Below are 12,281 nucleotides of genomic sequence, written 5' to 3'. Positions count from 1 at the left end.
ATTTGATTTTTTCAAAAAATCCAAACTGATTTTTTTTAAAAAACCACTTGGTTAAAACCAAAGAACCCTGTATCGGACGTTTCAAAAAGTCAGAAAATTTAGCTTCTCGGCTTTTTCCAACTTTTAGAATTTCGCTGCCAGTGATCGACTACGCGAAGAAGGAAATTCTTCTGATTTCATAATTGAATCACGGTTTGTAATTATAGTGAACAAAATATACTGTTTGGAGTATTCAATGATTCGGATATTTTATATTTTTGACAACAATTTCTATCAAATTTTGAAAAACTTTCAATTTGGGATCTACAGTTTCCCCCGCATTACCCAGCATGCCGCCAAACTCAAAACACCATATTTTTGAATGTTGGAGTCTAGTTAGTTCCCGACATGCCGGGAAAAGCGAGGTTTGATAAGAATCGCATTATTATAAAAATCCGCTGAAACCGCAGAATGCATAAAGGTATTTAAGACGTTTCCAGCATCTGTGATTCGAATTTCCCGGCATACTGGTGTCCCTCGATGTTTTCCGTCATGACGCCTAAAGCGGGAAAATATGGTAAAGATATAGCCCTCCGTTTATTTCAGATAGCCATGTCAAATGAATAATTTTCAGGGTGAAAAAATAAGTTCAGTTACCTGCATATTCTTTGAGAAATTAAGTAAAATTGCGAAAAAATCAACCACGTTGGAAGTGGGATCGAGCCACCATGCGAGAAAATAAAGCAGAATGGTAAACAGGGGATAGGGCGCACACACACCATCATCCAGTAATACTCGCTTGAAAAAAATATGAATTGCCTTTTTTTAGCATATGAGTAAGAAATAAGATTTCATTATTTTAAGAAATAAAAACAGCAGAAATAATAATTTTTTTTAGAGCGATATTTTGTTTTCGTAACAGAGTGGACGAAATCCTTGATTTTTTGTCATAAAACCCAAAAAAATAAAATATTACAAAATAGTGAAAAATATTTATGAAATATTAAACTTCAAGCCATTGGCTATAATTTGAGATCAATTTTATTTTGAAAACTCAATTTTGAATTTTTCATTTCAAAATGCGGAATGTACACTTTTTGGGAATGACCTTTATCCAATTCAATGTTAAAATTTCTCGTTTAATTCGAATGCTTTGGATAACTCGAAGTTAGAGGAAAAAAAATTATTTTAAGGACAAATTTAGTTTGGAAAAATTCAACAAGAAGTCTCTCAGACTTCGCTTTTCTCGACCAGGTTGTTGAAAAACAATTTTAAGATAAATAAAAATTTAAAAATTCTTTTTTCCTCTACTCTTTCCTTGCTAAGTTGATGTCCATTTCAACTTTTTTCAGTTAGAGTGTATCGCGAATGTGTACCACTTAACCCTAGAATACTAACTCTACGAGACGTAGAGGCAGTTAACATGCAGTTTTTATGAGCATCTTTTTTAGTTAGTATTCTAGGGTTAATACCGATTATTTTGTTCAATCTATAGACCAAGAGATACTATTCAAAATCAGAATCTTTTTATCGTCATTAAGATCATTTTCGTCGCACCACGGTCATTTTCTGCACACGAGGGCTAATTAGACCAGGAACTACAATTTATTGCCGATTCCGAACGGCAGAATTTTTTACATTCATCAAGAGGTTGGTGCACTAACCCCTTGATGTGGGACTCCCTGCAATAGCAATTTTTTTTCTATGGTCATTTCGCCGTTTCTGTGGTACCCCCCGAGTTAGGAAAGAGTATCTTATCGACCTGGGCTACCGCGCCCTTATCGTCATTAAGAGAATGCAAAGTATCGGGAAGTAAAAATACAGTGATGCGTTAATGAAAGTATATTTGTCATAAGAATGAATGAATGAATGAATGAATGCGTTAATGAAAGTATATTTGTTATAAAGTATACCTTGATAGCATTAAGAATGATAAGTAAAATTTAGGAAACAATTTCGTAACTCATGATCATGAACTGTTTACGTAAAACAGGCTTTGAACATGGTCGAGAAATTCTGTAGAGGTGCCGATTTCAGGACAATAGCTAAGATCAATTATAATTATAAATTATGATTTGCGAAACAGTATTGTAATCGATGGTAAAATTTTAACTTAATTTATAACTATTTTCCTATGTTTGACGATTAAGTTGCAATTTGTAGTCATTTTGCAGATCCATGATAAATTAGATCGCCGAAGTGACGGGAAAAGAAACCGTTCGCATCAAGGTGCCAGATGGACGCGGGACCAGAACAATTCGCCTAGAAAATGTTTTGTGCGTTCCCGAGCTGAAAAGCAATCTGCCGTCAATGTCCAAAGCTACTGCGAAAAACCGGTCCGTCATCTTCACCGAGCGAAAGGCAAGAGTCATCGAAACAGATGGAACCGTACTCTTACGAGCACAACGCCACGGGGACTTATACTACGTGACAAGAAGCATCGAAACCGCTGCAGTTGCCACCGATCTTCAGAAGTGGCATCAAAGATATGGCCATCCGAACGAGAGGGACCTGAAGAAGATGAAAGCCGAAGAAATGGTACGAGGTATGTCATTTGGAAATTGGGATTCTTTGAGGGACTGTAAAATATGCATCCAGTGTTAACAAACGGCTACACCGTTCCCAAAAGAGTCGCGATACCAAAGCAAAAATTTGCCGAACCTTGTCCATTCCGATGTGTGGTCCCATGAAAGTCCCCTCATTAAGTGGTTCAAGATATTTCGTAACATTTATTGATAACAAATCTCGTTATGTGCAAGTATATTTTCTTAAAACTTAAGGTATCCGACTACGTTGAAAATGTCATTTTGAAAGAAAATATGGATTTTCATTTTTTATAAAAGCCATATTTGTTGTGATTCCAAAACGGTCCTTGTTTTGTTTATATGATGCTTAGAATCAAAGTTACATTCACTTTAGTGTTGCATTTTTACATACAAGTAATACGTGAATAAAGACTTTAAACGTGTTTTACGAAGAATGTTATTTTGACATTTTACTTGACTTTGTGACATGATTTGTAAAAATTAGTGCATTGCATCCTTACGAAATTTTAATGTGATATTTTGCTGTACATTGTTGAGGTTATGAACCAAAATCTAAGGTCTATCACATATATTTTTTGAATTGCAGTGTTTTATACACGAAATGTAGGATGAAATTTCAAAAAATTCACACGTGCATAGACGTATTTGGGTGTAACTTATGAACATATCATGCAATCCTTTAAATTTTGGTTCATAACCTGCAACATTACTAGCTAAATGTACTGTGAAAATCACAAAGCATTTTATCAACAAAATTTTTTGCAATCGTGTTTCGAATATCACGTGAATTTCGACACTAAAATTTGACATAAAAACGACTTCTTCATAGAAAATGTCATAGGCAGATCAAAATTTGTCACAGTTTTCACCATTTCGAGACACTTTCTATTAAAAAATGTTATTAAAGTACACTCCTGTACCATTTTAAAGAAAAGTGACAAGAAAGGTAGTCGGATACCTTAAAGGATACGTAAGTCGAAGAATATCCTAATCTTCTGTTATTATTATTCACGATTCTATTATTATTCACGATTCTATTATTATTCACGATTCTATTATTATTCACGATTCTATTATTATTCGATAACTATTATTATTCGATAACTATTATTATTCGATAACTATTATTATTCACGATTCTAGATTATTGTCGAAATTAAACATGAACACTTAACAAATTTTAGATGGAGTTCGTACGGAGATAACCAACGCCATTCCGATACTCATGTAGACTACCCGCGTGACAGTTTTCCTCTTTTCGTCTCTCCTCTGCACTTTTCCTACACGCGTATTTTGCACTAGTCGCGTCTCAAGTCATTAATCAATGGGCCACTGCACACTAAAGACGAAGTGAAAGGTGCATTCGTGAAATTCAAGGCCGAAATGGAAAATCGAATCAGCAGAAAATTAAAACACTTCGCACTGACAATGGGATTTTGTTAGTGTTAGTAAACATCCATGCCCGAACCGGGATTCGAACCCAGACCTGCACAGTGAGAAGCTAGTTCCCTAACCACTCGACTGCGGCACCCAATATTTGCAATAGCATGGGATTCGGAGAGAAAAATCCGCCGCATACACTCCTCAACAAAACAGTGTCGCCGAGCTTATGAATCGCACAATTGTGGAAATGGAGGGATGCCTATTGATTCAGTCAAAGCTACCCGCAAGTTTCTGGACGGAAGCTGTAAATTGTGCTGTGTACCTCCGAAATCAAGCACCTACTAGGGCTGTGGAAGAGATGACGACTCCATACGAAGCGTTTTTTGTCATCAAGCCAAGTGTATCCTACTTAAAGGTATTCAGACAAAAAGCGTTCGTGTTGAACAAGCGATTAAAAGGCAAATTTGAGCCCAGACCGCGAGAGCATATTTTCATCGGATATGCATCTGAATCGAAAGCGTATCGGCTGTGGAACACGCAATCAAGAAAGGTGATTGCAAGCCGTGACATAAAATTCATCGACGAGTTTGAAAATAATCTTCCTTCCGATGGTGAAGTCGAATGCGTATTTCCAACCGAAACTCGTGAAAGCGATTGTGATGAAAGCAAAAACACGTTTCCTGTATTTTCGCGACATCAAAAACACCGAAAGAAGCAACAATGGTGTAAATCCGTCACCACTTCATTCTGATTCTAGCGAGAAGGAAATTTCTTCTTCTGAGGGGGGCGTAGCTGAATCGAACAGCGACGCATCTCCTATCCCGCTCTTCAAGCGCAAGCACCTGGTCGTCCGAAGCTTATCAAGACGCGAAAAGAGTACCAAATGAAAACAATCCGAGATAACGAGGCCGTGCAGCTGGTTGATGACGACGATAATAATCCTACTGTTTCTGAAGCTTTGCGTGGGCCGAATCGAGCGCAATGGAAACAAGCCACGAATGATGAATGATGCCTTAACCCAAGAAAAGCATGGGAAATGGAAAAGACCAAGAAACAAAAAGGTGATTGGCTGCAAGTGGGTACTAAAATTGTAGTACAAACCCAACGGAAGTGTGGAAAAATACAAAGCAAGGCTCGTCGCTAAAGGGTGCTCTCAAGTACCCGGAGTGTACTTTGCAGAAAATTATTCGCCTGTGGCAAGGCTGAGTTCAATCAGAACTGCAATCGCCTATGCAGTTGAGAATAATCTCACGGATTATCAACTAGACTTTGTGATGGCATATGTGAATGGTGATTTAGATGAAGAAATCTACATGGAACTCCCAGACGGGTTCCAGGACGAATTGAGTGCTGATAAAGTGTGTCTGTTAAAGCGATCACTGTACGGACTGAAACAATCCGGAAGACAGTGGTACAAGAGTAATTGGATAAAAAATTGAAATCTCTGAATTTCCATCCTCTAATTCGGATAAGTGTGTATATTTCAAGAAAACGTCTACCACAGAAACAATCATCATTGTGTTGATGATTCAATTGTGTTTACAAATTCCAAAGAGAAATACAAAATCATTAGGGATAATCTCGCAAATTCTTTCAAGATGAAGGATCTTGGGAAGATGCATTATGGCCTGGGCATCGAGTTTGAACAAACCAGACACTATAAAAATGTCTCAAAAGAAGTGCACCGAGGATATCCTGGAGAAATTCAAGATGCAAGACCTGTATCCACATCGATGGATAGCGGCATCAAGCTGACCAAAGAGATGTCCCGGAAATGTGGAAAAATTCGAAATGAAAGACGTTCCGTACCGAAGTCTGATTGGTTCTCTGATGTATCTATCTGTGGCAACTAGACCTGACATCACGCATACTGTAAATTTTCTCAGCCAATTCAACAACCACCCCGGAAAATGTCATTGGCTAAGAGAATCCTGAGGAATCTCAAGTGCAATATGGATCAAGGTCTCACATTCAAGCGTTCGGAAAAGCCATTAACTGCATATGTGGATGCTTCAGACATCAATAACAGAAGATCATACTCTGAATACGCGTTCACACTCGCTGGAGGAGCCGTGACCTAGGAATCCTGAAAACAACGAAGCGTCGCGTTATCATCGACTGAAGCGGAGTACATGGCGTTATCCGAAGCTGCGAAAGAGACTATATTTAAAGAATTTCATCCTTGAACTGTCTCCAAGTTCATTGACTGCACCCGTGACTGTTTTGTGACAATCAATCAACAGCGAAGCTTGTGCAAAATCCTGTGTTTCATGCTTGTTGCTGCGTAATAATAATAATAATAGTAAAAAAGAAGAAGAAAAGTAAGGAGAGAGCAGAGGTCAAAAGGTGATGAGAGCTCCCCTCCCGTTCCCAGGGAGAGAGAGAAAAAAGCGTTCTTATGAGGGTGTGACAGTGTGTGTGTGAGTGAGTATGAGTTGAGACCTCGAGCTGGTCAATTGTACAACGATTCCCTCGATCGGGATTTCGTGCGAGTTAATTTGTTATATTTGTGAATTAAAATTATCGTAAAATTATTAAAAGTGTTTACAGTCCACTTCTTTCGAGTGAGTTATCGTCCATCTGGTCCGTCTCATACGGAGACAAAGAATTGTGAAAAATGTCGTTCAAATCGGAGAAGACGTATGTGGAGCGAGTTTGTATTCGTTGAGTTCTTGTGTGACCACGAAAGAACTAGTGCTAACATAATTCGGAATACGTAACTTTCATCGTCAAAATGTTCGCTGGAGCAAAAAAGCAGGACTTAATCCAAGTTGCTCAGGACCTTGGAGAAAAAGTCATCGAGAATGCGAAGGTGAGTGAGTTAAAAGAACTTATTTTGCAAAATCAAGCATGTGTAAAAGATCCCGACTTTGTAAAAGACTATCTAGCCACAATAATAGCAGATAGAAAGTCAGAGGAACTAAGAGAGGTTGAATTAGAACGCATGAAATTAGAGCGCGTCAAAACAGAATTAGAGTTAGTTAGAGTACGTGTAGAATTAAATTGTGACGGCACTGAACATAATAAAACAGAAGTAAAGGAAGACACAATTGAATCTCTAATAAAAAGGGTGAGAACTCTAACTGTTAGAGTACCCAATCAGCCGGAAGGTTGGGGGTATTTCTTCACATCACTTGAAAGAGCATTTAACACAAAAAAAGTGCCAGAGAAATTTAAGTCAGAAATTTTATTGAATTTGTTGGGTGAAAAGGCAACCAACGTTTTGTCTCACATAAGCGATAATGAACTGTCAAATTATAAGGTAAAAGAAATTATTTTACGAGAGTACGAGCCTACACCGCAGGTTTGTCTAGAGAATTTTCGAAGGGCTCATCGTAATAATGAAACGCATGTGCAATTTGCGTCGAGGTTAAAAACGAGTTTCGATTACTATCTGAAGCTCAGAGGAGTGTCAGATTTTGACACATTAAAAGACCTCATTGTTGCAGATAAGTTGTTTGAGACATTAGATAGAGAAACTGCTTCTCATATTAGTGTGAGGCAAGGAGAAAAATGGTTTCGACCGCTTGAATTAGCTAAAGAGAGCGACATATATTTTGCTTCACGAGGTAGATCTCTCATTGAGAGCAATAGTGGGTTTCAAAAACAGCGAGGAAATTTCCACTTAAAAAATAATAAAAATGTGTCAAAGGTGTTTCTCTCGGATTCAAAAGACTCATTATGCGTACAATGCGGAATTGAAACTCACGCATTGTACAAGTGTTCTGATTACAGAAGCAAATCAGTGGACGAGAGAATTAAAATTGTAAAAAGTAATAATTTGTGCTTCAATTGTCTGTCATCTTCACATGGGGTGAAAAAATGCAGGTCGAGGTTCTCTTGCCCCAAGTGCAATAAAAGACACCATGTGACCCTGCACTTCCCCCGCGAAGAAGACACTGTTGTTGCTGCTACTGCAGGAAGAACGGGGATGACAGATTCTCCCCCGAGCAATATAACGACGCCGAAACAGCACAATGCCAACCCCATAACAGCCACCAGCTGCATGGGAAACAAACAAAAAAAGACAGTTTTACTTAGTACAGCGAGATGCCTTGTACAAGATAAGGATGGTCAATACCACAATGGTAGAGCACTGCTAGATGGGGGCTCTATGTCGAACTTTGTAACCAGAAAGTTTGCAGAGAAACTTGAGTTGAAGAGAGAAAAAATAAATCTTGTTGTATCTTGCTTAAACGGGGCGTCAATGCCAATCAAGGGATGCGTGAGAGCCTCTCTCGCTAATAGAAGAAAGGACTATGAGAGGGAATTGGATTTCTTGATAGTGGAGAAAATAACAAATAGCACTCCCTCCCAAAAGTTAGAAGTGTCTATTGAGGGGATGAGGGACGTAAATTTAGCTGATCCAGAATTAAACAAACCAGGACAGATAGATATATTGTTGGGAGCTGAAATATTTTATGAACTATTATTGACAGGACAAATTTCTCCTAGTGTCACCGATTTAATTCTGCAAAATACGGTGTTCGGGTACGTTGTCAGTGGCGCATTATCCACTAAAGAGAAACAAACAATACATTGTGGACTAGTTCAGCAAGAGAACTTATACAAATACAACGCCACAACAGGCAAATTGCCCAACGAGGTGGCTGACTTAAGAACATCATGGATCCCCGAGCCCCTACCTACTACTGCTACACCACACATTCACCCCGCCCCCCGCGGAACCCCCCAACGAATCGGTACATGCGTGAATGTGCGTGTACGTGTAGTGCAACCTGACGTAAAGTTTTGTTTCTGTGTAATGTTTGTTATGTGTAGTGCTGTCATCTGCCCCCAGTTTTACTAACTATGAGTGAAGTGTTATGGTTGAATGAGTTACCGTTGTAGGACTGTTGCTCTCTGTGGCGAGACTTTTTAACGGGGAGATCGGCTCGCATTTGCGCCTTGAAGTTGGGAACCACAGAAAACCAACTTCAGCCGACCACCACTGTGGGGTTCGAACCCGGATCCTCGCATCACGAGTCCGGCACTATAACCACTCGACCACCACAGCGTAGGTTGAGTAAAACAATGCAAAAATTTTGGGAAATTGAAAGTGTTGGAGAAAAGCCAGTAATATCATAAGAAAACGAAATTTGGGAAACCCATTACGAGGAGACTCATATGAGAGACAATAAGGGGCAGTATATAGTCACCATGCCTCTCAAGGAAGATCCCGGGTGCCTTGGAGAGTCCAAGAGTATGGCGTTAAAACAACTAAACTCACTGTGGAATCGGTTAGAGAGAGACAAAAATTATCAGGCATTATACAAAGATTTTCTCAAAGAATATCTAGAACTTGGGCATATGAGTGAGGTGAATGAGACCACAGAGCCAAAGGTCACATATTACATGCCCCATCACGGTGTATACCGTCCTGATAAAACGACTACAAAACTACGAACTGTTTTTAATGCTTCCACGATTACCACAAGGGACAATTCTTTGAATTCTCTTCAGTATAATGGAGGAGTGATCCAAGAGGATCTTTTTTCAATAATGATTCGATTTAGGAAGCACGAGTTTGCTTTCATTGCGGACATCGAAAAGATGTACCGAATGATAAAAATTCATCCGAGTCAAAAAAGCCTTCAAAGAATTTTGTGGAAGGAAGGCAAGAACGAGCCCATAAAAATTTATGAGTTGTCAACTGTAACTTACGGGCAGTGAGCGCACCCTTTCTCGCCATGAGAACCTTGAAACAACTCGCACAGGATGAAGGAAACAATTTTCCTCTAGCGGCTCCTGTCCTAACCAGTGATTTTTATATGGATGACGTCCTATCCGGGGCACCAACCTTGCTGGAAGCGAAAGAGCTTCAACAGCAACTGATAGGCATCCTCAATACTGCAGGCATGAAGCTGCATAAGTGGTGCGGAAATAATCCAGCGCTCATTCCAAAATTATTTTCAGATTGTGATTATACCTTTTTCGACCCAAGTGAAATAAAGGCTCTGGGAATTTCCTGGAAGCCAAGTGAAGATTGCTTTTCTTTCAGTGTGAAAGCTGACAGCAATACAGTATTCACCAAACGGAATGTTCTATCTACCATCGCAAGACTTTTTGATCCACTGGGATTGATAGGACCTGTGGTATCAAAAGCAAAAATTTTCATGCAGAAACTGTGGCTTCTGAAAATTGACTGGAATGATCCACTTCCAGCAAAAGAAGCACAAGAGTGGCACGAGTTCATCGAATCTCTTCTGTCTATAAATAACCTAAAAATAGATAGATGTATTTTGATATCTGAGCCAACTACGATCGAGATTCATGGGTTTGCAGATGCCTCTGAATCTGCATACGGGGCTGTTATCTATTGCAAGTGTCTACTTCATCTACCGGACGCGTGAGAGTAAAAATGGTTTCGAGCAAATCAAGAGTAGCTCCAATTAAACGTACAACTATTCCGCGGTTGGAACTGTGCGCGGCAGTGTTACTAGCTAAGTTGATGAAGAGTATAAAAGTTTCACTGAAGCTCGACGTTTCAGCAGTGTATTTGTGGAGTGATTCTATGATTGTGCTGTCTTGGATCCAGAAAGAACCACATCTTCTGAAAACGTTCTTGGCAAATCGTGTAGCTACAATACAGGAACTAACAACTGTGCAACAATGGAGACATGTTTCATCCGAAGAAAATCCTGCAGATCTCATTTCCAGAGGTCTAGCTCCAGAGAGACTGGAACAAAGTGTTTAATGGTGGAACGGTCCAAAGTTTCTTATGGACAGTGAATACCCAAACAGAACGATCCCGTCAGCGATCTTACAAGATGACTTTCAGCGTGAATTCAAAATTTGCAGTATGAGTGACAATATTTGTGATATACAAACTTTTAGTGTTTCAGTTCGATCATTTATCAGTGATTTTTTGAATCTTAGTAATGTGTATATTAAGATTGTTCGTATTTTGAGTTTCATTTTTAGGTTTCTTAATAATTGTAAAAACAAGAAAAAATATAGTCCTTTAGATGATGAAGAAATCAATAATGCTGAGCTGCATCTCGTGAAATTGATTCAAGGTGAGGAGTTCAAACCAGAACTCAAATTTCTTAAAGAAAAAGGTAAGGTCCCTTTCGACAGTCCGATAAAAAGTTTGAATCCTTTTGTGGACGAAAAAGGAATCTTGAGAGTTGGTGGCCGATTAAATAATAGTACACTGGGCTATAATCAGAAGTTTCCTATTCTATTGCCCACAAAACACCGATTAACCAAGTTGATTGTTGTACATTATCATAATAAGTATCTGCATTTAGGGCCACAAGCATTACTGAATCAACTCAGACAAAAGTTTTGGGTTATAAATGGTAAAAGTGTATGTAGAAAAATTGTTCATGATTGCATTGTGTGCTTTAAAGCTAAACCTATAACGGCTCAACAAATTATGGGTGTTTTACCTAAAGATCGTGTAACGAGAGATTTTGCATTCAACATTTCTGGTGTTGATTTTTGTGGACCCTTTTCTATAAAATACAAAAATCAAAGAAAGGGTACCTTGAATAAAATATATGTGTGTATTTTTGTATGTTTAGTGACGAAAGCGATCCATCTGGATATTGTTACTGATCTTACCACTGCTGCATTTATTGCAACTCTTAAAAGGTTCACTTCTCGAAGAGGAAAGTGTGTTAAGTTGTATTCAGATAATGCAAAAAATTTTGTGGGAGCAAATGTTGAGCATAAAAACTTATACAACCTTGTAGCTCAACCAGATGAAGACCTTGCTGGCTATTTATCCTCGGATGGCATAGATTGGAAATTCATTCCTCCCCGAACACCAAACTTCGGTGGTCTCTGGGAAGCAGGAGTGAAACCTTGCAAATACCACTTAAAACGAACCATCGGCCAGACAAGGCTCACTTACGAAGAATTTCTTACTGTTTTGACTCAAATAGAAGGAGTCCTAAATTCTAGACCAATATCTGCCATGTCAGAAGACCCAAATGACTTGGAGGCCCTAACACCTGGTCATTTTCTTATTGGAAGACCTATCACCTCAATTCCAGAACCAGAGTTGACTTGGGTGCCAGAAAATCGTGTTAACCGATGGCAACAAACAACGAAATTCGTACAAGTCATTTGGAAAAGGTGGCATCGAGAATATTTGAGTACATTACAGCAACGGAATAAGTGGTTCTTCGAAAAGGAAAACGTAAAAATAGGTGACATGGTCATTGTTAAAGAGGATAATTTACCTCCTTGTAAATGGTCTATAGGTCGAATTACGGAAACATATTCTGGCAAACAGGATAACAAGATTAGAGTGGTTGCTGTGAAAACGGCTTCAGGCACATATAAGCGACCTATTTCAAAATTGTGTATTTTACCTATGGAAAATTAATGTAAATATCGTATATTATGCTTTATTATGTATCG

General features: G+C 38.8%; 1 protein-coding gene and 1 long non-coding RNA gene across 5 annotated transcripts in view; one reads left to right on the top strand and one right to left on the bottom strand.

Moving 5' to 3' along the window:
- The window catches only part of LOC149074679 (uncharacterized), a 459,047-nt gene that overhangs the window by 280,599 nt on the left and 166,167 nt on the right, over positions 1 to 12,281 (bottom strand). The gene's annotated exons all lie outside the window — the stretch shown is intronic.
- LOC149074680 (uncharacterized) overlaps positions 6,359 to 12,281 on the top strand; it is an 86,962-nt gene continuing 81,039 nt past the window's right edge. Inside the window, exon 1 of the long non-coding RNA XR_016194516.1 lies at positions 6,359 to 6,720. This is a non-coding gene — a long non-coding RNA (uncharacterized LOC149074680). The remainder of the gene's footprint in view (positions 6,721 to 12,281) is intronic.

The sequence above is a fragment of the Pholcus phalangioides genome, unplaced genomic scaffold (genome assembly GCF_987345545.1).
Source record: "Pholcus phalangioides strain wild (caught in Gottingen) unplaced genomic scaffold, Ppha-v1.0 ptg000017l_1, whole genome shotgun sequence".
NCBI classification, from domain to species: Eukaryota; Metazoa; Arthropoda; class Arachnida; order Araneae; family Pholcidae; genus Pholcus; species Pholcus phalangioides.
Note: the sequence above shows the minus strand (reverse complement) of the source record. Positions and strands in the feature narration are given on the sequence as shown.